Here is a 20,850-nt window from a genome sequence, read left to right as displayed (position 1 = left end):
CGGTCCTCTCACCTCTCATTTGTGTGAATGCTTTTGTCAGACACACTTCCTGCTCTCTCAGCTCTTATAAATTTTAACGTTTTCCTCACTTTAAGTTCCCAATGAAAGAAGATGTATTATGTCCAAATCTTATTGAAGAATTTCATCACAAAGGGTTATCAACAGAAAAAATGAGTACATGGGCAATCCTAGCACCAAGAAACGAGGAAGTCAAATGAATTAACACCAAAAATGTCAATTGGTTACACGGCAAATTGGTTAAATGCGTATAAATAGACTATACTGAAACAGTTGGTGGTGACTCCGAAAGATGAAAACAACAATTTACAATATCCAGAACAATATCTACAACCATTAACACCATCGGTCTTCCACTGGCCGAATTACTATAGAAAGAAAGATGTATCCAAGAAAGGTAATGTAGTACATCTTCCGTGGATAACATTAGACAACAAAGGAGATCTTGACATGCCATTCATATTAAAACGTTAACAGTTTCCCGTTAGAATAGCTTTTGCAAAGACAATTAACAATTCTCAGAGCCAAACATTCGAAAAAGTATTTTTTTTTAATAGAGAGAAAGAAATTACATTTAATCATGGGCAGTTATACGTTGCGTTGATGCTTATGTAACAATTGCCATGAAAATAAAAGTCTATTTAAATTGTACATCCGCACCCCCTTATGTGAGCAGCAGAACCACAAAAAAAAGGCGAGCGCGTAGCACAGGCCCGGGGATTGGCGAGCGAAGTGAGCAGGGGGCAAAGCACCCTAGTAATCATTATTTTTGCATTGAATGTGTTTGGTGTTACCCATTACCCTGGCCATTCTTAAAGCCCAACTTATATAGTATGACTGTGATGAACAGGTACCATAATCTTTATGGCACAGCACTAGTGCCCCTCAGCTCCAGGAGATTGTATTGAACCCTAAACTGGTCTGTGAGGCCTTGTATCAGCAGCAGCTCTTCTTCAAGTACTCCAGATTTTCCCCATTATCCAGAATAACTGTGTGTTAAACTAATGTCACATTACGTGACTTCTAGTCAGAGGGGATGGCAAACTTCATGACAGCAGTTACTGATATGGTCACTTGAGTATCTCTTATTACATGACTAGAAATCTTGCCGTTGTTAAATTGGATGACTGCATAACAAATTTCCAGCAAGATTTCACATTTCTTAAATATTGCAAGTTCGCTTCTTTTTCTGACAGCCAATAACATGCTGCCTAATCTCTACTTTGTTCTTTCTTTTCTGGTTCTTCTGAGCACCACCACCACCTGATTAAGGCACTGTGCAACCACCTTTAATGCTGAAATAAAGATGGGTGTTCCCTGCTGTCCACGAGACCATAATGAGGAATGATTTAAGAACATCTATGTTAGGTAAAATGCCCCTTGGGGGCTGGACAGTCTGTTGGCATTGGAACCCCTGCAGATTTTGTTTTTTTTTTTCTCTAGCTTAACTATAGTTTTTTTTTCTGTTGTTTATTTTTTTCTTTGTCCTCCCGGCCATCTGATCTTATCATAGGACTCATTGTTAAAGACTTACATTATGATATTGTATATAAGGATGCTATCATTCTACTAATTAAATCTATGTTTTGTAAGATTGTATAAATGTATTTATTTTTTTCTTTGTTAGTTATTCATTAATATTCTTACCTTTTTTTCTGTAACTTTCTCTTTGACATCTTGTAAAGCACCTACATCTGCATTGTATGAATATGTGCTATCGTGCTATAGAAATAAATGCTGTTATTGTGACCATGCAAAGGCTTAACAGGTTCGGCACATTCAGCCACATTCTTAGCCTATGTTTCTCTTTTTCTATTCTGCCACAGTACATAAAAAATGCAGCCTCAGAGAGAAGAGCCTATCCTCTGTTTGACAGGTCCAATACACCTATGCTCCTTATTCCTCGTGCTTACATTATTTGCATTGGTGACAGCTCACACATGTACACATCCTAACACTTACGACTTAAGACAAAACATTGTTGAGTCGTGTTACAGACTGATAAGTCCCAGGGTATGTCACACTACAGGACTGTTTTTACACGAGCACACAGCGAATGGTATCTCATGGCCTTTGGGTTAATTGGTGGGCCGTTATGAGTAAGTGTGGATGTGTGTGTGAGTAAAGTCTGTGAAGAATTGGCACTCCGCTCCTGTCTGGTTCTGCTTTGCACACATTGCTTTTTATCTTGGAACCACGTACCCCCATAATTGAATTAAACAGGCCCTGAAAATGGACATAGGGATGACTGCTCTGGAAGTCGCTAAGCAAGCTCTAATAGAGTGTACACATCCATAAAAAAATGGCTCAGACACACACTCCCTAACCTCTGTGAGTAAGGACTCCTTTAAACGTTCCCAGGTCATTATTTCATATTCTCATCTTTGCAACTGTAAAGGTGAGCAGGACTTGTAAATATGGTCAAAAACCAGACAGGGTTTTACTGATGGCACGGCAATGGCTCACTTGTGCAATTAATTCCTCTTTTCGTCTGTTAGGGTCGTACTAGAAGAAGACTGGCTGGCGAGGGTGTGTTTCTACCCACTTGCATCAGTCCATGGTGGGCTGTAGTGGGTGCGGGTTTTCTTCCAACTAAGGCCTTCTTTTAATTGAAACTCCTATCTTAATTAAGCTAACTCTTATTTACAGCATTAGACATTTACTGTGTCATTAGAGAACGATGTAATAGTATTTATAGGAATTTTAAAAATGTCAAATATTCTGATATTTACTTTTTTATTGTGAAATGCCATTCAGTTACAAGCTACTGACTTTGCAGGTAGACATCATGTCTACATTGCTGCTTCTCTTTTACGTTTAGTGCCTGTGCCCCCTCTTTTTCAGTTGTCACTATTTCGATACGATTTAGAGTTCAAGTTCTATAAAAATGTGAAATTAAAAAGTAAAGGATGAAAAATAGACTTTGATTTATTGAAAAAATATACAAATTTCATACTCGACTATCTCTCTGACTTCAAACTGAGAGTAGGTAAAGGAGGGCATTCATTTTTGCAGACAGTGTCAATTAGCAAAGAGCTGACAAGGGTGCAAATGACAGGAGCAGCTGCGTCATTGTCATTTCTGTTTTTGTGATCATTAGCAAGCAACTGATTAAACAGAAGGCTTTTTACAAGACATAATCGTAAAAAGAGATCAGTATGGCTTATTCATGCTCATTAAATTCCTTTAAAAGGTAAATCAGTGCTGTTGTGCTGTTTCTGCATTGACACCATAATGGCTGAAACTGGCAAATAATGACATATTTAATTAAGAGAGGAGTCTAATTAACATCAAGAATAGGTTGGAACAAAAACCTGCACCCACTGTGGCTCATCGTGGACTGAGCTGATTAATAATAATAATGATTAGTTTATATCAGAATCACATTTATTGGCCAAGTATGTACTCGTGCAAGGAATGTATAGAGCACCTTTGATAGTGTGAGCATCTTAAAGGGATCATCAAGATGTGTCACTTCTGTTTTAAAACTCACATTTTTTTTATTCACTGAATATTTGTAAACATACAGAATTTCAAACAGATGCTTTTTTTTTTTTCCATCACACTGACGCCACTAGCCGGCTGCTACTTTCCCAGTGGCTGAAGTATTTCTTGGCCCGCCACCAGGGGGCACTTAATGCTTGTGGTCTCATCTGCTCTGCTATAATTAAAAAGCTTCATTGCACTCGATTTCCTTTTCTCATTTACCTGACTAACAGAATCAAGAAATCAAAGCACGAGCCATTTGTGCTCGGCAAAGGTGCTTAATTACAGCTTAATTAGACTTTTTGTTCTTTGAAGAGCAGACACCATGCAAATGACTTTATATACGAATACAGAAATTCAGGTCTTTTTATTTCTCACAAATTAAACTTCATCACACTCACCAAAGACAAGTACAGTTAAACACCTTAAAATAAAAGGCCAGGCAATCAGATCTTTTCTAATTTTACAGCCTTCAAGTACTACACAACACTAGAGTCTCCATTCATCTGCTTGACAGGCTCTCCTCCTCTTCATGCACTCTTACTCCTATAAGCCATGTTAGAACTCTGTTGGATCTTTCCCTTCTGTTCGTTTCATCTTTTTCTACATATATGGATGTGACTGCTTTCTACAAAATAAAGTTTGAATTAAAGTGGCTTCCATTCCAAGTTTGCTTCCTCTCTTGTGCCCAAAGGTGCCAAAATAAGCTAAAGAGGCTTCAGAATGTTATTTCATGTTACGCTGTGCTGTGGCTCCACTATGTTAATTGTTGCCCATCAGACTATGAAAAAACCTAAAATAATCAAACCAAGAACCGCTCTTTTCCCCAGTACAACTGATTTAGCCTTGAGGTGACATCTTTCATGGTGCAAATCCTAGATTATTTTGAAATGAGAGGCAAGAAGGAGAACCCTAATGTGTAACACCTCCTTTGAGACACACTGCCTCTTCACTTCTATTCAGAGAGGCCTCCTCTTACAGATTTTCTTGAAGCCTGACACTTGCATGGCAGAGGTGTTGCATTACTCAGATTAATCCATCATAACATTTTCCAAGTGAATATTTTCAACTACAGAGTGACCATCTATTCTGAAAGCATCAAGCAAAATGAACATTTCTACCTGGGAAGGTGCGCCTTTCCATTGTGGCCTATGTTGTGTGGCGGATGGCCGAGGCCCTTACCTGGCCGGGACACTCTGATTATGGAAGGACTGGACGAGAGTATTTTCAGGACCCTTGGTTTCCAGAAGGCCCACAGGTCATGAGCATAGAAGCTCAACCCTGTTGAGGCTCGTGACCACCACCAGGGGGCGCCTGGACATTTGCAGAAGCAAATTTGGAAGAAGCCCGTTGGCACTTGGAGTCCTTCTGGGTGCCCTATAAAAAGGGGTCAGTTGCCAGCATTCAATGGCCTGAGTCAGGAAGAACAGGACAAAGCCTGAGTGGAGGACTGAAGGCGAAGGCGAAAGGACTGTGCTGTCAATGATATTATTATTTGTATATTGCTGGGAAGTGGCAGCTGAAAATTAAAGATGTGTGTTGTCTGCTGAAACCTTTGTCCTGCCTGTCTAATTCGGGGTTAGGGCAGCTGTACACACCTGGGCATCACAGTTGCTAAGCTGAGCCACTATGGAGTTGCCACTCAGTCTAACCAGTACATCCTTGGGATGTGGGAGAAAAACTGGAACACATGGAGGACAACACAGAGACATGGGAGAACATGACAACTCTACACTTATAATAATGAGAAGAAAGGACTCTGAAACTGTGAGGCTCAACTGTTTTACCACGTTATCATCATGCCACCCTATTAACCCATCAGTCAGCCTTTAATTTACATTACTGGAGGACAGAAACATAAAAACTCCTCACAAAGCCACCAACTGCTCTTTGCCCAAAGATTGTGCAAATCTGAGTGATGCTTGTACCTCCACAGCACAGAGTGTGTTGTTCTATTAAACAAAAGTCTTAAAATTTAAGGTGGTGGCCACCTCTGCAGTGCCTTCAGCCTCAGTCCTACTTTACCAGATTTAGTTCAACAGATGACAACTGTAATTTATACCCCCAGAAGTCTCATCCCTGTTCTCTCTGCAACTTTTCAACTGAACTGGAGTCAAGGGTCAGTACCTCCTGTACCATCTATTCTGAATCCAGTTTTACCAATCCTGGGACTAATGTGGATGCAACAGGCCCAAGGCCAGTCACTGTATGCTACTGGACATTCTTATTCACTTATTCAGCTCCACTGACTAGGCCAGTTTGAGATGCCATCATGTACTGAATGTCAGAGGAAAAGTGAAGACAATACTCAAAAGATGGTGTGCTGTGTAGCTCAACACTACTCACACTGCCACTGTGCCAACACACTTTTGCAGCCCAGTCGTACTCTTTCATAATAAGCATTTAAGATGTGATAGCGGACATTTCAACAGTGCAGAATATTGGTGAGATTTCAACCCTTTACTTGATATAAGACAATAGTCAGAGATTCTTGCAATGCTTATGCAGTGCCCTGCCGTTTAATAATTAGGAATTTGGAACAGAAAGATAATCATGCCATCCCGACCCTGAGAGGCACCTATCTGAGGATGGCTCATAATCAAAGAAGAGGAGGAGAAATTGTGAGAAGTACTGTCATGTAAAGCTAAAACTTATTCAGTCATATTTGTGCTACCATGTATACCATAAGAATGGGCATTTAACACAACATACCATTCATGAAGCTCTCTTATCCAGATCAGAGTTGCAGGAGTGTAACTGATACATGCATGAATGATGATAACACTAGGTTACCTTTTCTTATTAAACACGCTTTCCAAGAATTTATTGCCATTTTTGTCATAAAACCCTAAAGAAGACTGTGTTGAAAAGACAATAATGTTTAAAATAATAATAATGCTAGATATTGTGAAAGATACAAAGGACACGTGATCCAGCCCTGGATGTAACACCAATCATGCCCATACCCATGGGACCTGTTGAGAAATTCCTGTTAAGATGACATGCATTTGTTATGTTTTGGATATGGGAGGAAAATCCCACACAGACACAACTCCACCAATCAGGCATGTAGTTCAAAACCATGAAGATGGATCCATGAGCTAGCAGCACTATCAACTGAGCCACACAACATCATTTGCTTCATTTTGCAATAACTACATACAAAAATAAAAAAATGAAAAAAAAAAAAATATATCGAAGTCAAATAAAATCATGTTTAACAAACATCCTCCTCTCTCTGCAGACACATTGTCCTATAGTTTAAAAGAGGATCCTTTACTTTCTCAATCTACTTGACAGATTGATAGCAGAGGATGGATGGGTTCAAGGCCCAATTGTTTTAAACCTCGTGCCATGTAAAGTGTAAATTTTCACTTGGGTACTTTGGAAAGGCTGAAAAAATGATATTCATTTATTCCTTGTGACCATTCTCTGGAGTAATTGGGGAATACTGTCATGGCATTGAAAGTTCTTCTCTTGCCTTAACTTTCTCATGTTCTGAGGTGATGTACCGTGTCAGACTTGCATCTTCTCTGACAGACTCTTCAATTCCCTGACAGATTCTTCTCTATTCTGACAGAAATGCTATTAGTTTGAAATCTAGCTGCCTGACATTATGGGATTTGACAGGTTTCATTTTTCCTTGAATTTATTATTATTATTATGATTATACACCTATTGGTTCATCAAAGCTATGTACACAATGCAAAATATGTTCCTCCAGTGAATGACTGATTTTACTTGGGGACAGAGTGACCCTGCTCACAGCACAGGTGACACAGAGCTCTTAACAGCCACAAGGAGCATTCTCGTTCCTGATGGCAGTAACTATGGCAGTGGTAGCAGCAGAATACCAGGACTCCAGTTTACGTCATATGCAAGTTCTTATCCAAATTCTACAAGTCTGAAGCCCAAGGCCTAACATTATCGGGAAGATGGAACTACTCTTAGTCATGGCATACTGGCATGTTCAACTACCAAAATCCAGGAGCCATATTAGTCTGACATTAAGACAGAGAAGTGGCACTCACAGGCAGGAGGGCATTTGCTTTGATCATGTCAGCACAACTGGTTGTAGGACACATGCCAAATTCTTCGGGTCCCTCGGGTGTGGGTAATTGTCACCCTGCATTTGTTTAATAATGAAATACTTAAAATTAAATACTTAAAAAAAAAGATAGAATCTTTATATTCTGCACATATCGCATCCCTTAAAACAAATTCTATTATTGCTGTGCTGGAATAGAGGAGTATGTATCATTTTTGAATTAAACATTTTATTTTTGCAAAAAATAAAAAAACAAACCTAATTTCTAAAGTTTTTATAACATTCAAAAAGTATGCTAAAAGCTCAAATTCCTCTGCACAATCTGGCTGCGATGTACAGTACTTATTAAAGCTCAAGTCCCATTCCTAGGATTGACAACTGGTAATTTTTTTAGGACAAGTCCCTAAATATGAGGATGAGGCCAGAACTGTTCTATTCTCAGAATACGAAGGAGTTTAACCTTTTGAACCAGATGTATGCTCCATGGTGTGAAGGGCTCCACTTAGCGTAGTAGGCATGACATAGGCTGTGGCTATTGACAATATCATGCTAAATCTTTATTGGAAATTATAGCATTAACTGTATCCTTTGTCACAGGGGTGCCATTTGATAACAAATTCACAGTGAGTGGAATTGTTATAGAAAAGCATTGAGAGAGATCAGACTTAAGTGGATAATTACTGAAGAAATTTAATTTGGTCAAATATGAAGTTGTTACATAACAGGCAAGGTTTTTATTTCCTGGTTTGTGTGCATTTTCCTTTTTATTGTTGATTTTAAACTATTATTTTTCATGAGATTATGTTCATCATTCATTTTCCAGCCTGCTTATTCATGAACAGGGTCATGGGGGGTGTTGGACCTATCCCAGCTAGCATAGGCAGGAGTAATTCTATAGACAGGGCACCAGTCCATCACAGGGCAAACACACACACACACACCAACCACACACTAGTGCCAATTTAGTACCACCAATGCACCTAACCATTTCTTTGGAATGTGGAAGGAAACCATGAAGACACAGTGAGAACATGCAAACTCCACGCAGGGAGGACCTTAAAACGCAAACCCATGTCTCCTTACTGAGAGGCAGCAGTGCTATCACTATGTCACACACCGTCCAGGAGATTTTATTTTTAAAATATTGTTTTATCTAAATCTTTAGTAATTTTATATCGTGTATATTGATCTCCCGACTGTGTTTCTTGCTTTCTGTGGGTGGAACCCCCAATGGGTGGAGCCACCATGACATCACTTCTGAGGGACCACCCTCCATCTTTATATTTTAGTGAAGGACATGGATTCCCTCAAAGCAGTATTGAGTGCTGTCGAGTGCAGATACTGTATAATATAAATATTCTGTGGTTTCTTGGTTTTTGATCTGGATTACGGGCTGTACTAGTTTGCTTCAGGTTGCCTTTTTAGGCATACGCTTTTTGGAACTATGAGTACAGGGTCCCCTCAGGGCTGTGTTCTGTCTCCTCTCCTTTTCTCTTTACACATCAATGATTGCAACTCCAAAGAAACATCTGTTAAACTGCTGAAGTTTGCTGATGACACCACTATGATCAATGACAGAGACAAGGTGCCATATCAGAGGGAGATGGACTGACTGGCCGATCGGTTCACCCTCAACAGTCTTAACATGAATTCCTTGAAAACATTAGTAATGATGGTAAATTTTAAGAGGCACTCCTTAGCTCCTACACTCCCAGTTATATATAAATGGTGTCACTGGGAGCAGGGTGGAATCATTTACATTTTTTGGCACAATTAACTCTCACAGTCTGAACTGGGATGAAATCATAACTGCTCTTATCAAAAAAGCTCAGCAGTGGATGTTTTTTCACGGTCACCTTAAGAGAGTTTAACCTGCCCCAATCAGTACTGGTACAGTTTTATACTGCTGTCATCGAAAGCATCCTCACTCTTTCTGTAACAGACTGGTATGGAAATACATGTGCTCACTCAAAACATAAAGTGCAGTGTGTTATTTAAACAGCAGAAAAGATTGTAGGCCTGAAAATGGAGTCCCATATGCATCATGGGTCAGGAAATGTGCCAAAAATAGAATCAAAGACTCCATTCTCCCAGGCAACAATCTCTTTCACTTATTACAGTTAAAGAAACGTTACCAGTCACTAAAGACAAGAACTACAAGGCATAGAAACGGTGCCTGTGGGTAAACACAGTCTCTGATTCATCTCTGGTTTTTCCTAAACCCCTACATACCATCTAAATTATGTTTTTATTTACTGCTTATTTTCTAAAAATACGGATTAACTCGATATTTTACAGTGCAAAAGTGAAATTCTCCTTTACTATATTTTAGATATTTGTGCAAGATGTTTTTCAATGCCACTGCTCTATATTGTATTGTGATGGTGTCATGTATTGTATATTCATTGTGCTGTTTAATTGTATTTACCGTGTTATGTGTATGGATGTAACACCAACAAGAACTTCCTAGCATCTATGTTGTCTGGGAATAAAGGTCAATGTTTTGTATTTTTTTTCTTTACTTGGACTTTATGCTTCTTTTTACTTGTGGAAATAAACTCCTTCATTTATGAAGATTGGCCTTATCAATCAAGCCAGAGGTCTGGTTGTTTCCACTCCCTTGAAAGACATTTTTGAAATTTTTTTTTTTTTTTTTACTTATCACCATTTTTATCCGATGATAGTCAATGTTATGATTTGGGCTTTTTTATTCATTTTACTTGTGCATTCCCTGAGGTATAAAAATGTTCTTGGCATTATTTCTGTGGTTTTTATACTCAGACAACCTAATTCTCTTATTATTTCCTGTTTTACAGCTTACTTGTTTTATGTCTTCCTTGACATTATTTAGTTTTTTTTCTATGTGTGCCGCAAATTTCTCAGTCTAGTGTCAGCCATTTCAATGGCATCTTCTCCCAGAATGCATTGGGACAGCGCAGTAATGATGTCATTAGTGCAACTGTTTAAAGTTCACCCAGACTGTTATAATCTATCCTGAATTTACATACTACAGTACATTGAATTGTGACTCTTTCTTTATTTAGTTTGATTTCTATTCCTTGTATGCATCTTTAAATGTGAATTTTGTTCTTACCCTTCAACCTTTTTACACTTTATTTTGCCTTCTGCACTTGACGTTTGATTTGTTTCACAAGTTTGTTCCTCACTCTCTAAATTTTTTACTGACTGCCCCGGAAGACAGTACAGCCAAAGCCTGCTTGTGGAGTTTGGGGTCTGGCTGCCTGAGGAGATGCAAATTTAGGGAGGCAGATTCAGTGAGGTCCTGCCTGGGCTGGTCTGTTTGTTTTAAAGCCTTAATGCCCTTTTCATCATCTTGTTTGCTGCTATTTACAACAAAATCTTTACACTTTGTAGTAAAAATATTAAATAAGATTACAGAGGGTCAGGAACTTAAAAGTACACTTAATGAATCTTATCCATGTCTAGTGAGAAGAAACTAAGAAGGCTGATAGGATCTTAAGTTATATCTCCCCTCTGTGGAGAATTTTTTTTTAAACTAAACAGCACACCAGTGAGGCCTCTGGCGTATGGAGTGCATATTAGAAAAAGACAAAGCAGCTCTACAGAAAGTCCAGAGAAGAGAAACTAGGCTGATTTGAGGACTGTGGTTTATGAGCTACAGGGAGAAACTAATGGAGGTCAATTTTTTTCAGTTCAAGCAAATTATAGTTAAGATGAGACATAACTGTTGAAATTTTGAAACAAAATTATTGCCAATCCTATTTACCTAAATTCTCAAAAATAACATTGTGTTAAAATTTGAAGATCCCTCAAGTATTACAATCTACCACACTACTTTTTAATGTATTTAATGTACCGATGATTCCCTTTATAAAGAAAAAAAAAGAACATTTGTGCAAACCTTACCATTAACAAGTTCCTGGCAGTGTCCCCATGCTCTTATTGAAGAACTTTATTTAAAGTATCAGCTGGAATCCACTGCATTAATTCCTTTTATAATTACAAAAACTTCAGCCATGTTACCTTTTAATTTACATTTGGTTAAAGTGAAAAGTTCAAGTCATCCACTCATTTTTTTACACCTCAAACCTAACGGTTCTGGGATCAGCCTTACTTTTGTTCGCCCTGTTACCAAAGTCCAGTCAGGTGATCTTTATTGTCATGTGTGCACACCATAATACAATGAAGTTCTTACTTGAATATCTCCTTGGAACAGTTGTAAATACAATACTTACAAAGACACACACAAAAATAAAAAGTATACTTAGCACCCAACATACATACACCAATTACATACATTATATATTTTCACATATTTGTTTTTGTACTGTATATATAGGAGCTGTCTCTAAATATACTAGTGCTAGTGTGAATGGCCCAGTACAATTTGCCAGAGGATGGACAGTGTAGAATGGCCATGATTATTATTTATATTGTTTGCCTTTCTAAAGCAGTGAGTGCTGTGTATGTCCTGAGCAGAAGGCAGCTGGATGCTGGTAATGTTCTGTGCTGCCTTCGCCACCTTCTGCATTTCTTGAAAGTCATGAACAGAGCAGGTGTTGCCCCAGGATGTGATGTGGCCTGCGAGAATGAACTTCACGGTGCACCTATAGACAGGCGGAGAAAACAAGCTGCCCTCAAGGTCTGGGGAAGTAGAGGCACTGGTTATCATTTTTAACAAGATCCAAAATGTGTGATAGTGAATGCTTTTAATGACTTTATATAAAAATAAAGACTGATTGGGTGATTCAGTGGTCATCCTTCAGAAATATGAACAGACTCCAGTGAGTTCAAAATGCAGCCAATAAAGTGCTTACTCAGACTAAGAGCTGCTATCACATAACACCTCAGCTGGCTCAACTATGAGAGCTTCCTGCCCGATACAGAATCAGCAAAAAAACTTGGCCATGACTTCATAAAGCTATTGACACCAATATCCTAGATTAAGCACATCAGTTCATGAGATAGCTCAGATCATCCAACACTGGCCTTCTCACTGTTCTAAAGCCTTGTTGGTGAACATTCATTTATTTTTGGGTTCCTGCATTTGTGTAACTCCATGAATTGTAAGCTTCAAACATCATTCATCACTTCATGACACTTTCCTGTATCACAGCTCCTCAACGTTCAAATTTTTCTGCTTACATAGTACGCTGTGTTTTGTTTGGGTAGGGGTAGGGTAACATAGGGTGACCTTATTCTTCCCTTTGTACTCTTTATTATGGAAACCTTAACAGAATGCCCCAAAATCCATACTCTTACCACACTGTTGTTGAGCACTTCCTGCTTTCATTTTAAATGTATAACCCAAAGCAATTAGATAGAGTAAAAGAACAGGCAAGAAAAAGACTTACTTTTATTCATTACATATTATAGGTACTGTATGTCACACACGTGCTCTTGGGAAAAGGTTGATGGGCTCAAATAATGTTCTTTCTCAGCTCATGTGTGTGACAAGGTATTACACCCAAAATACAGTATTAAACAAAGTATAAATGTGTGTGTTGGAAATCCATATAACCTGATAGTACTAGATGTGTAGTTTCAGGCGGCACATTTGAACACTCTAGATGAGAACAGACCTGTTCACTTAATTCCTCCAAACTAATATCAAGTCAAGTTTTGAAAGTCCCTAAAGTCCTACATTCCACCACAGTAGTTGGTATCTTATTTCAAGTGTCTGTAGTTCTTTGTGTAAAGAAAAACTTTCTAATGCTTGTGCAGAATTTATCCTTAACAAGTGCCCAACTGTGTCGCCATGTTCTTGATGAACTCATTTTAAAATAACAGTCACAATCCACTGGATGGATTCCCTTCATAATTTTACAATCAAGTCCTGTGACACCCCATGTATTGGTAAGGTTGGCACCCAACCAACCAGGGGGCGTCTTGTAGTTTGGGACCGAACGGGATCAGATTTGCGAGAAGTCGGTCATGGAGGCACAGACACAAAAAGGTGGTATTTCCAAAAACAAGAGTGGGTTTATTTACAGGTGCAACAAAATAAAAACATGGTCTGCACTCTTGCAACACCTGATCGATCCCACCGCTGCCACCAAAACCCAAAATCTATATAAATACTGCGTGAACTTGCCGAAGACAAAGTTAAAATTACTGCAAAAGTGCACCTTGCATTTAATGACTTAAACGTTAAATAAATTTAATGTTTATTTTGAAAAAGTCAAATTTACCCAATTCTTAGGACTTTCTTTCCTTTAAAAGTGGTCATACCTGGTAGGCAGATTACCACATGTCCCCTCTTAATCTCCTGTCTGTTTTAACTAAAAAGGCTCAGCTCTTTTAACCACTCCTCATAATTCATCCCCTTTAGCCCTGGAATCAGCCTAGTCACTCTCTCTGGACCTTTTTTAGCGCTGCTATGTCCTTTTTGTAGCCCAGAGACCAAAACTGCACACAGTAGTCCAGATGAGGCATCACCAATGTGTTATAAAGCTTGAGCAGAACCTCTTTGGACTTGTACTTTACACATCAGGGCGCTATATAACCTGACATTCTGTTAGCCTACAAATGGCTCCTGAAAACCGTCTGGTAGTTGATGGTGGTGAGTCCACTATGACTCCTAAATCCTTAAAGTAATAGTCCTGATCCACTGCACTGATTACTTTCATAATTTTAAACACTTATATCACATCACCTCTTAGTCTCCATTTGCTTTATACAGTAAGTACTCCAAATGAGATCTAACAAGCATACATTTGTAGTTACACTCGATTCTTTCTGGTCTGTGCATTTCTAGCCAGCTGTCTTCAGGTCATCATCTGAATAGGGCCAATATTGCCATAAAGAGAGAGAGAGAGAGAGAAAGGTGGAGAAATGGCAGAGAGAGTGAGAGAAAGAGAGAGAGAGAGAGAGATCAAACTTATACCAGTTCATGTCACACATCATGGACCAATGGGGCTTCATGGTACACAGTGACAAAAAATCAAGGACCAACCCAAATCAGCCACAACTCAGAAGCTGACTGCCTATTTCATATCAGATTTTGTTTCAAGTCCATGTCATACTGATCTTTTTTGCCTTTTCATCTCAGGCTTGCTGGCCAGTTTCAGAGGTTTACTTGTCTCTTCCTGGGGTAATGGCTCACAGAATATCCTTGTAAAACTGTTTGTATTCAGACCGATGAATGCCCCCAACCACAAATTACACTCCCAAAGCAGCACTTAATAAAAAATGTTCTTATCAGTGATAGAATTCCTGGCATTTTGAGGAGTTCACAAGGACCTGTATAAAGAAAACTGTTTCTGTCTTTAAGTCATTAATTCCTAAATGACAACTTACAAACAGTTATCAAAATATTAACCATGAATCTACATCACACACAATGTTTTCTATTTTCTGTCAGATCTTTAGTCTGTTAGTAAAATATTCAATGTACTCAAGAGCTTGATTAGTTCTAAATGGCCGACTTGCTGAAGAGGTTTGTGTTTATGCTCTCAAAGGCCCATCCATCTGTTAATCCATTTCCTGAATAGGCACAGCCATCCTTGACAGCACACAGTGTAAGGCGGGAATCCACTGTAAAGATGCACGGAGTGTGCAAACTCCACAAAGTAAATGAATGTTTGTGTAACACTTTACTATGTAGGGATTCACCGGACGGCTTATATACAAACGGTGTGGTGGACCGATGGGGCCCTTACCCGGCTGACATCGCCCCGACCATGGAAGTCGTGGGAGAGAGTATTTTCAAGTCTGTTTCTTCCCTGGACTGGAAGAGGGCAGCCCCCTTGGCTTCTAATGGAACCACGCATCATGAGCATGGAAGCTCAACCCTGCCGGGGTCCGTGGCCACCACCGGGGGATTGGGGGGGTTTCTGGGCCTTATGTACTGTGCTGTGGGGTGCAGAGAAAAGCGCTCCCCAACTGTAAATAAACTGCGTGCTGTGTGGCAAATAGTGTCCTTCTTGTCTGTGTCGTGGTAAGGGCAGCTGTACTTGCCCTCTGGTATCACAACAGCTATAATGCAATAGCAGTAAAGAACTACATTTCACAACAGTGGCAAGCAAAATCACCCAATTCAACACACAAGACCATTCCGTATGCACTCACTGAGAAAATTATTAGGAACACCTGTACAGCTACTTATCCATGCAATTATCTAATCAGCCAATCATGTGGCAGCAATGCAGTGTAGTGTAGTGCATACAGTTTTGTAGATACAGGGCAGGAGCTTCAGGAGTATCAAACACCAGGATGGAGGAAAAATGTGACCTCAGTGATTTCGATTATGGCATAATTGTTGGTGCCAGACAGGCTGGTTTAGGTATTTCAGTAACTGCTGATCTTCTGGAATTCTCAAGCAAAACACTCTCTAGTGCTTACTCAGAATGGTTAAAAAACCAAAAAAAAATTCAATGAGCAACAAATGTAAAACCTTGTTGATGAAAGCGGTCAGAGGTGAATGGCCAGGCTGGTTTGAGCTGCTAGAAAGGGAACAGTATATGAGATAGAAACTCTGTACAACTGTGCTGAGCAGAAAAGCATCTTAGAATGCACAACACATCAAACCTTGAAACAAATGAGTTACAACAGCAGAAGATCATGTTGGGTTCCACTCCTGTTGATCAAGAACAGAAAGCTGAGGCTGCAGTGGGCACAGGCTCACAAAAACTGGACATTTAAAGACTGGAAAAATGTAGCCTGGTCTGATAACTCTAAATTTCTACTGAGGAACACTGATAGTAGGGTCAGAATTTGGTGTCAGAAGCACACAAGTGAATCCAGGGACCCAGTTCAGGCTGTTGGTTGTGGTGTAATGGTGTGGGAAATGTTTTCTTGGCCCACTAATACTAATCAATCATTGCTTGACTGCAACAGTCTACTTGAATGTTGTTGCTAACCGTGTACATCCCTTCACGCCCACAATTTACTCATCTTCTAATGCCTATTTTCAGCATGAAATGCACCATGTCACAAAGCAAAAATCGTCTCAAATTTGGTTTCATGAACATTGTGACAGATCCGGGCTGTATCACTCCCTTGAACCCCTGTCCAAGACTCCAGACACCAGGTAAAAGTCCAATAATTGACTTTATTTTTATGCCACAGTGCACAAAGCACCCTCTCCTCCACTATACTCATATACAATAACAATAATCACAATAAACAATCCTCCGACTCTCAGACGCATTGCCACCCTTCCACCCAGCTCATTTCCCCGTCTGGGAGCTCTCACAGTCCTTTTATTCTCCCTGACCCGGAAGTGTTCCCAATCCCCAGTCCACGTGATTCACTATCACTTCCGGGTCAGGCACAAGTCCTTTTTCTTCACCCGGAAGCACATCACTCTTCCTCTGATGCACTTCCGGGTTATAGGGCACAAAGAAGTCTTCGGTCCTCCCTGCAGCTCCCTCTTGTGGCCCCTGTGGCACCCAGCAGGGCTGAGGATAAAAACTACAAAGTCCATGACTCCCTGCTGGTCTTGGGCACCTCCATACTGCAGGGAGGGCTCCATCTGGTGGCCTGGGGGTATTGGCCGGGATGACAAGCCGGCCACATACCACAACATGACAATGAGTTCAGTATTCTTCAGTAGCGTTCCCAGTCACCTTTGAGGATGAGGTAGAACTGCATGTGATTTGCAGCATGGATGTGCAGCTGACATATCTGCAGGAATTGCCTGATACACTCATGACAAACATGGACCAGAATCTAAAAGGAATGTTTCCGGCATCTTGTGGAATCCATGACTTGAAGAAATGATGCTCTTCTGAGAGCAAAGGGAGACCCTACACAGTATTAGGATAGTGGTCTTAATAATTTGCTGGAGGAGTGTGAAATCTTAGAATAAAAACTGAAATATGTGCAAAAACAAGACCAGCTGATGGCTTTACTGTAGAAGACAAATGCATTGGTCCTTGATAACACATTTGTGTTCCTGGAGTTATGAGGCGTCATGATGATGATTTAAATCACAACCACCAGGCACGTATAAAAGAAAATTATTTGTGGTTGCAAAATTTTTAGCAGCAACAAAACGCTGAAGACAGCAAGCAGTGAAAAATTTCTGACAGCCCCAGCAATGACAAGACTGAAAAAGTAAAGGTAAGTAGCTGCACTACGTAGGCTTGCTACACCCTCTTTTCTGAAGCAGTCAGCACAGACACCTGTCTACTTTAACAAACTCCTAATGGGTTTTAAACATCACAGGGCTGCAAAAGAAAAAAAAATAGATAACTGCCTCAAATAACAGCACAACTAAAAAAGGACTGCAAAAACACCAAAGAAATTGACTTCAAAGATTTTAAGCAAACTTATCTAAAGAATGACTATGAAAATTCCAAAAGCATGAGAAGAGCTGAGAAAGGACTGTTTTAAAACTTTAAGGAGCCAACATGAATATGACCCATGATGTTACACTCCCATTTTACGGCCATATCTGTCGAGCCCTGCCTCTTCCTGTCGGGACAGAACTTACCCAAATGTCCTACCGGAAGTCGGACCTCATTCAAAGAATCGGAAGCATTAGAAACACAAAGAGCGGTGCAATGTGCCGATTATGTTATTTTTTCATTATTTTCATCCTATTTTCAACCAGGACGTTAAATGAGAATTTCCTCTGGACCCCAACTCTTCATCTGTTTACTTTGATTATTTCACACCACACATAAAACATTGACATGATGACCATCTTACATCCTTGGAAACATTAGAAGCAAACACGACCAAAAGAAAAGTCATCAGTTGTCAGTGCTGCATTGATGATATGAAGCTGTACTTGTCGCTTCCTCCAGAGGAGCGCACAGTATCATGTAGAGTCTCTGCATGTCTCAACCATGGAGTGGTGATCGATTACCAGCTGTCTTTCTGTTGTAGTGTGAAATTTTGTATACAAGTTGATACATATTTTGTATGCCTTTATTTGTAACTTAGACAAAGCAATGCAATATTAGTGTTATATCACTATACATATAAAATCCAATGTCTGTCTGTACGCTTTTCTCTAGAGAACCACTGAATGGATTTAGATCTTTTTTTTTCTATAATTTGCTTGATTTTGCGACTTCTTTCATTGCTCTATGTATCATAGTTGGCTTGCGGTACCGATTTATTTGCGCAAATCTGAGAGACATGAAACGGGCTGCTGTGCCCTCCTCACTCATGCGGCAGCCTCGAGGCGTTTCTTACCTCCACGAGAGAACTTAACAGATTTAGATCAGGTATTTTTCTGTAATTTGCTTAAACATTCCAGCTGATTTTGCGACTTCTCTAATCATGCTAAGAAACATAGTTTGCTTACAGGTGTGATCTATTCACTCTAATCTTAGGGAGGCTTTGGGCTGAGGGAGGGGGAAGCGTGATGTCAGGAGTGGGGAGCCGGGCATCGCCCTCCTCACTGTCCTGTTTCACTGTGACGCAGGGGAGCCGCAGTGGATGGCTAGTCATTGAAAAGAACAGCAATGGTTTGATGTTTAAGAAACCTCCACTCCAGTCTTTAGGACTGAGTGAAGAATTTTATGACAGGGCCGGGGAAAGTGCCTAAAACCAGTTTGGTAAGCGATTCTCTGCAAGACTCTCTCAATCAACCTCCACAGGAAAGCCAAATTACCTAGCTGGCAAGCCATCAGTGCAACAAATGGTTTTGGGGGCAGGTGTGAAAGGTACTGTGCCCCCATTGGTCTGAAGCATGGCTGTTTGGGATTGGTTTGAATCAGAAGCCATTCTGTAGCACAACATCCTATTGGTGTAAGAATTTGAAAAAAGAATGTATAAATCTTGTTGCTTTCCCCCCTCCCTCTCTCTCTCACCCTCATGATGAAGAAGCATCTCACATACCATGAACTGAAAAGAAGACAACTCTGAGAAGCACAAATTGGCCGACATATTGAGACAGGTATGTGGCCTGTCCTGCTCAAAGCCATAAAATGATGGCTTAACTAGAGACATTTAAAGTAACTGCAACTCTGTGTGCTGACTGAAACTACATATCAGCATTTATCAGGTTGTATGGTTGCCAATATTCAAATGTACTTTGCTTATTGTTATTATTTTATGAATATTATTGAAGTTGTAACTTAACTCCTACTTGTCCTTTTACTCTATGTAATTACCTGAGGTTATACTGTCGATGTACAAGGGAAGGTGAGGAGAAGTTATAATGTACAATACCTTATAAAAAGTGGTGAGTCTATGGGATTTGAGGCATTCTGACAAAGGTTACACAATAAAGAATACAAAAAGGGTAAAGTAGAGTAATACAGAACTCTACCAAGACAAAACACGTTCAAGGACCATGTGACTACACTCTCTCTGTATTGCAAATTCACTGTGAACAATATCTGCATGATCAGACCACACAGAGTATGCACCGCAGCTTCTGGTCCAGGCTTTGGTCTTGTGACATCTGGACCACTGCAACTCTCTACTGGCAGGAGCACAAGCATGTGTCATCAAGTGGTAAGTCTCATGTTCAACCAGCCGAGGTGGGCACATGTCACGTCTCTTTTCAGATAACTATGTCAGCTTCAGCTCTCATTAAATTCAAATCCATGATGCTTGCTTACAGATGAGTCAGCAGGTCGGCACCTACAGTCTATAAATGGAGACACTTGTGAAGTCTTATGATCCTTCTCGACCACTCAGGTCCACTTCTGAACAGTGTTTGGTGATGCCACCTCTGTGTGATATCAAATTTCAGACAAGACCCTGTCCATCTGTATCTCCTTGTTGGTGGAATGAGAAGCCCACCTAGATTCAAACTTTTGACTCTGTGTTTCAAGTCTCTTATTATTCTTCTTATTATTCTCAATCTACATGCTTCCATTAGCTCAGATTATCTCAGAGCACAACGTGAGCTACCACAGCTATGCTGATGACACACAGCTGTACTTATCAATAGCACCTGATGACCCTGATTCTATTGATTCACTAACAGAATGTCTGACTTGTATCTCAGAATGGATGAATAGTAACTTTCTCAAGTTAAATAAAGAGAAAACTGAAATCTTAGTGATTAGCAATAATGGATACAATGAGGCTATTAGAAATAAACTGGATACATTAGGATTAAAAGTCAAGACGGAGGTAAAAAGCTTAGGGGTGATTGTTGACTGTAATCTGAATTTTAAATCACATATTAATCAGATCACTAGGACAGCATTTTTTCACTTAAGAAGCATAAGTAAAGTTAGACAGCTTATATCACTGAAAGATGCTGAGAAATTAGTTCACACGTTTGTTTTCAGTCGACTAGATTACTGTAATGCACTCCTCTCAGGACTACCCAAAAAAGACATAAATCGTTTGCAACGAGTGCAGAATGCAGCTGCTAGAATCCTAACTAGGAAAAGAAAATC

The 20,850-nt window shown here is 39.8% G+C and overlaps 1 protein-coding gene across 1 annotated transcript in view; it reads right to left on the bottom strand.

Moving 5' to 3' along the window:
- The window catches only part of zgc:110329 (uncharacterized protein LOC550500 homolog), a 506,110-nt gene that overhangs the window by 109,405 nt on the left and 375,855 nt on the right, over nucleotides 1–20,850 (bottom strand). The window lies entirely within an intron of this gene.

The sequence above is a fragment of the Polypterus senegalus genome, chromosome 11 (genome assembly GCF_016835505.1).
Source record: "Polypterus senegalus isolate Bchr_013 chromosome 11, ASM1683550v1, whole genome shotgun sequence".
NCBI lineage: Eukaryota > Metazoa > Chordata > Cladistia > Polypteriformes > Polypteridae > Polypterus > Polypterus senegalus.
This window is presented reverse-complemented; position numbering and strand designations above follow the sequence as displayed.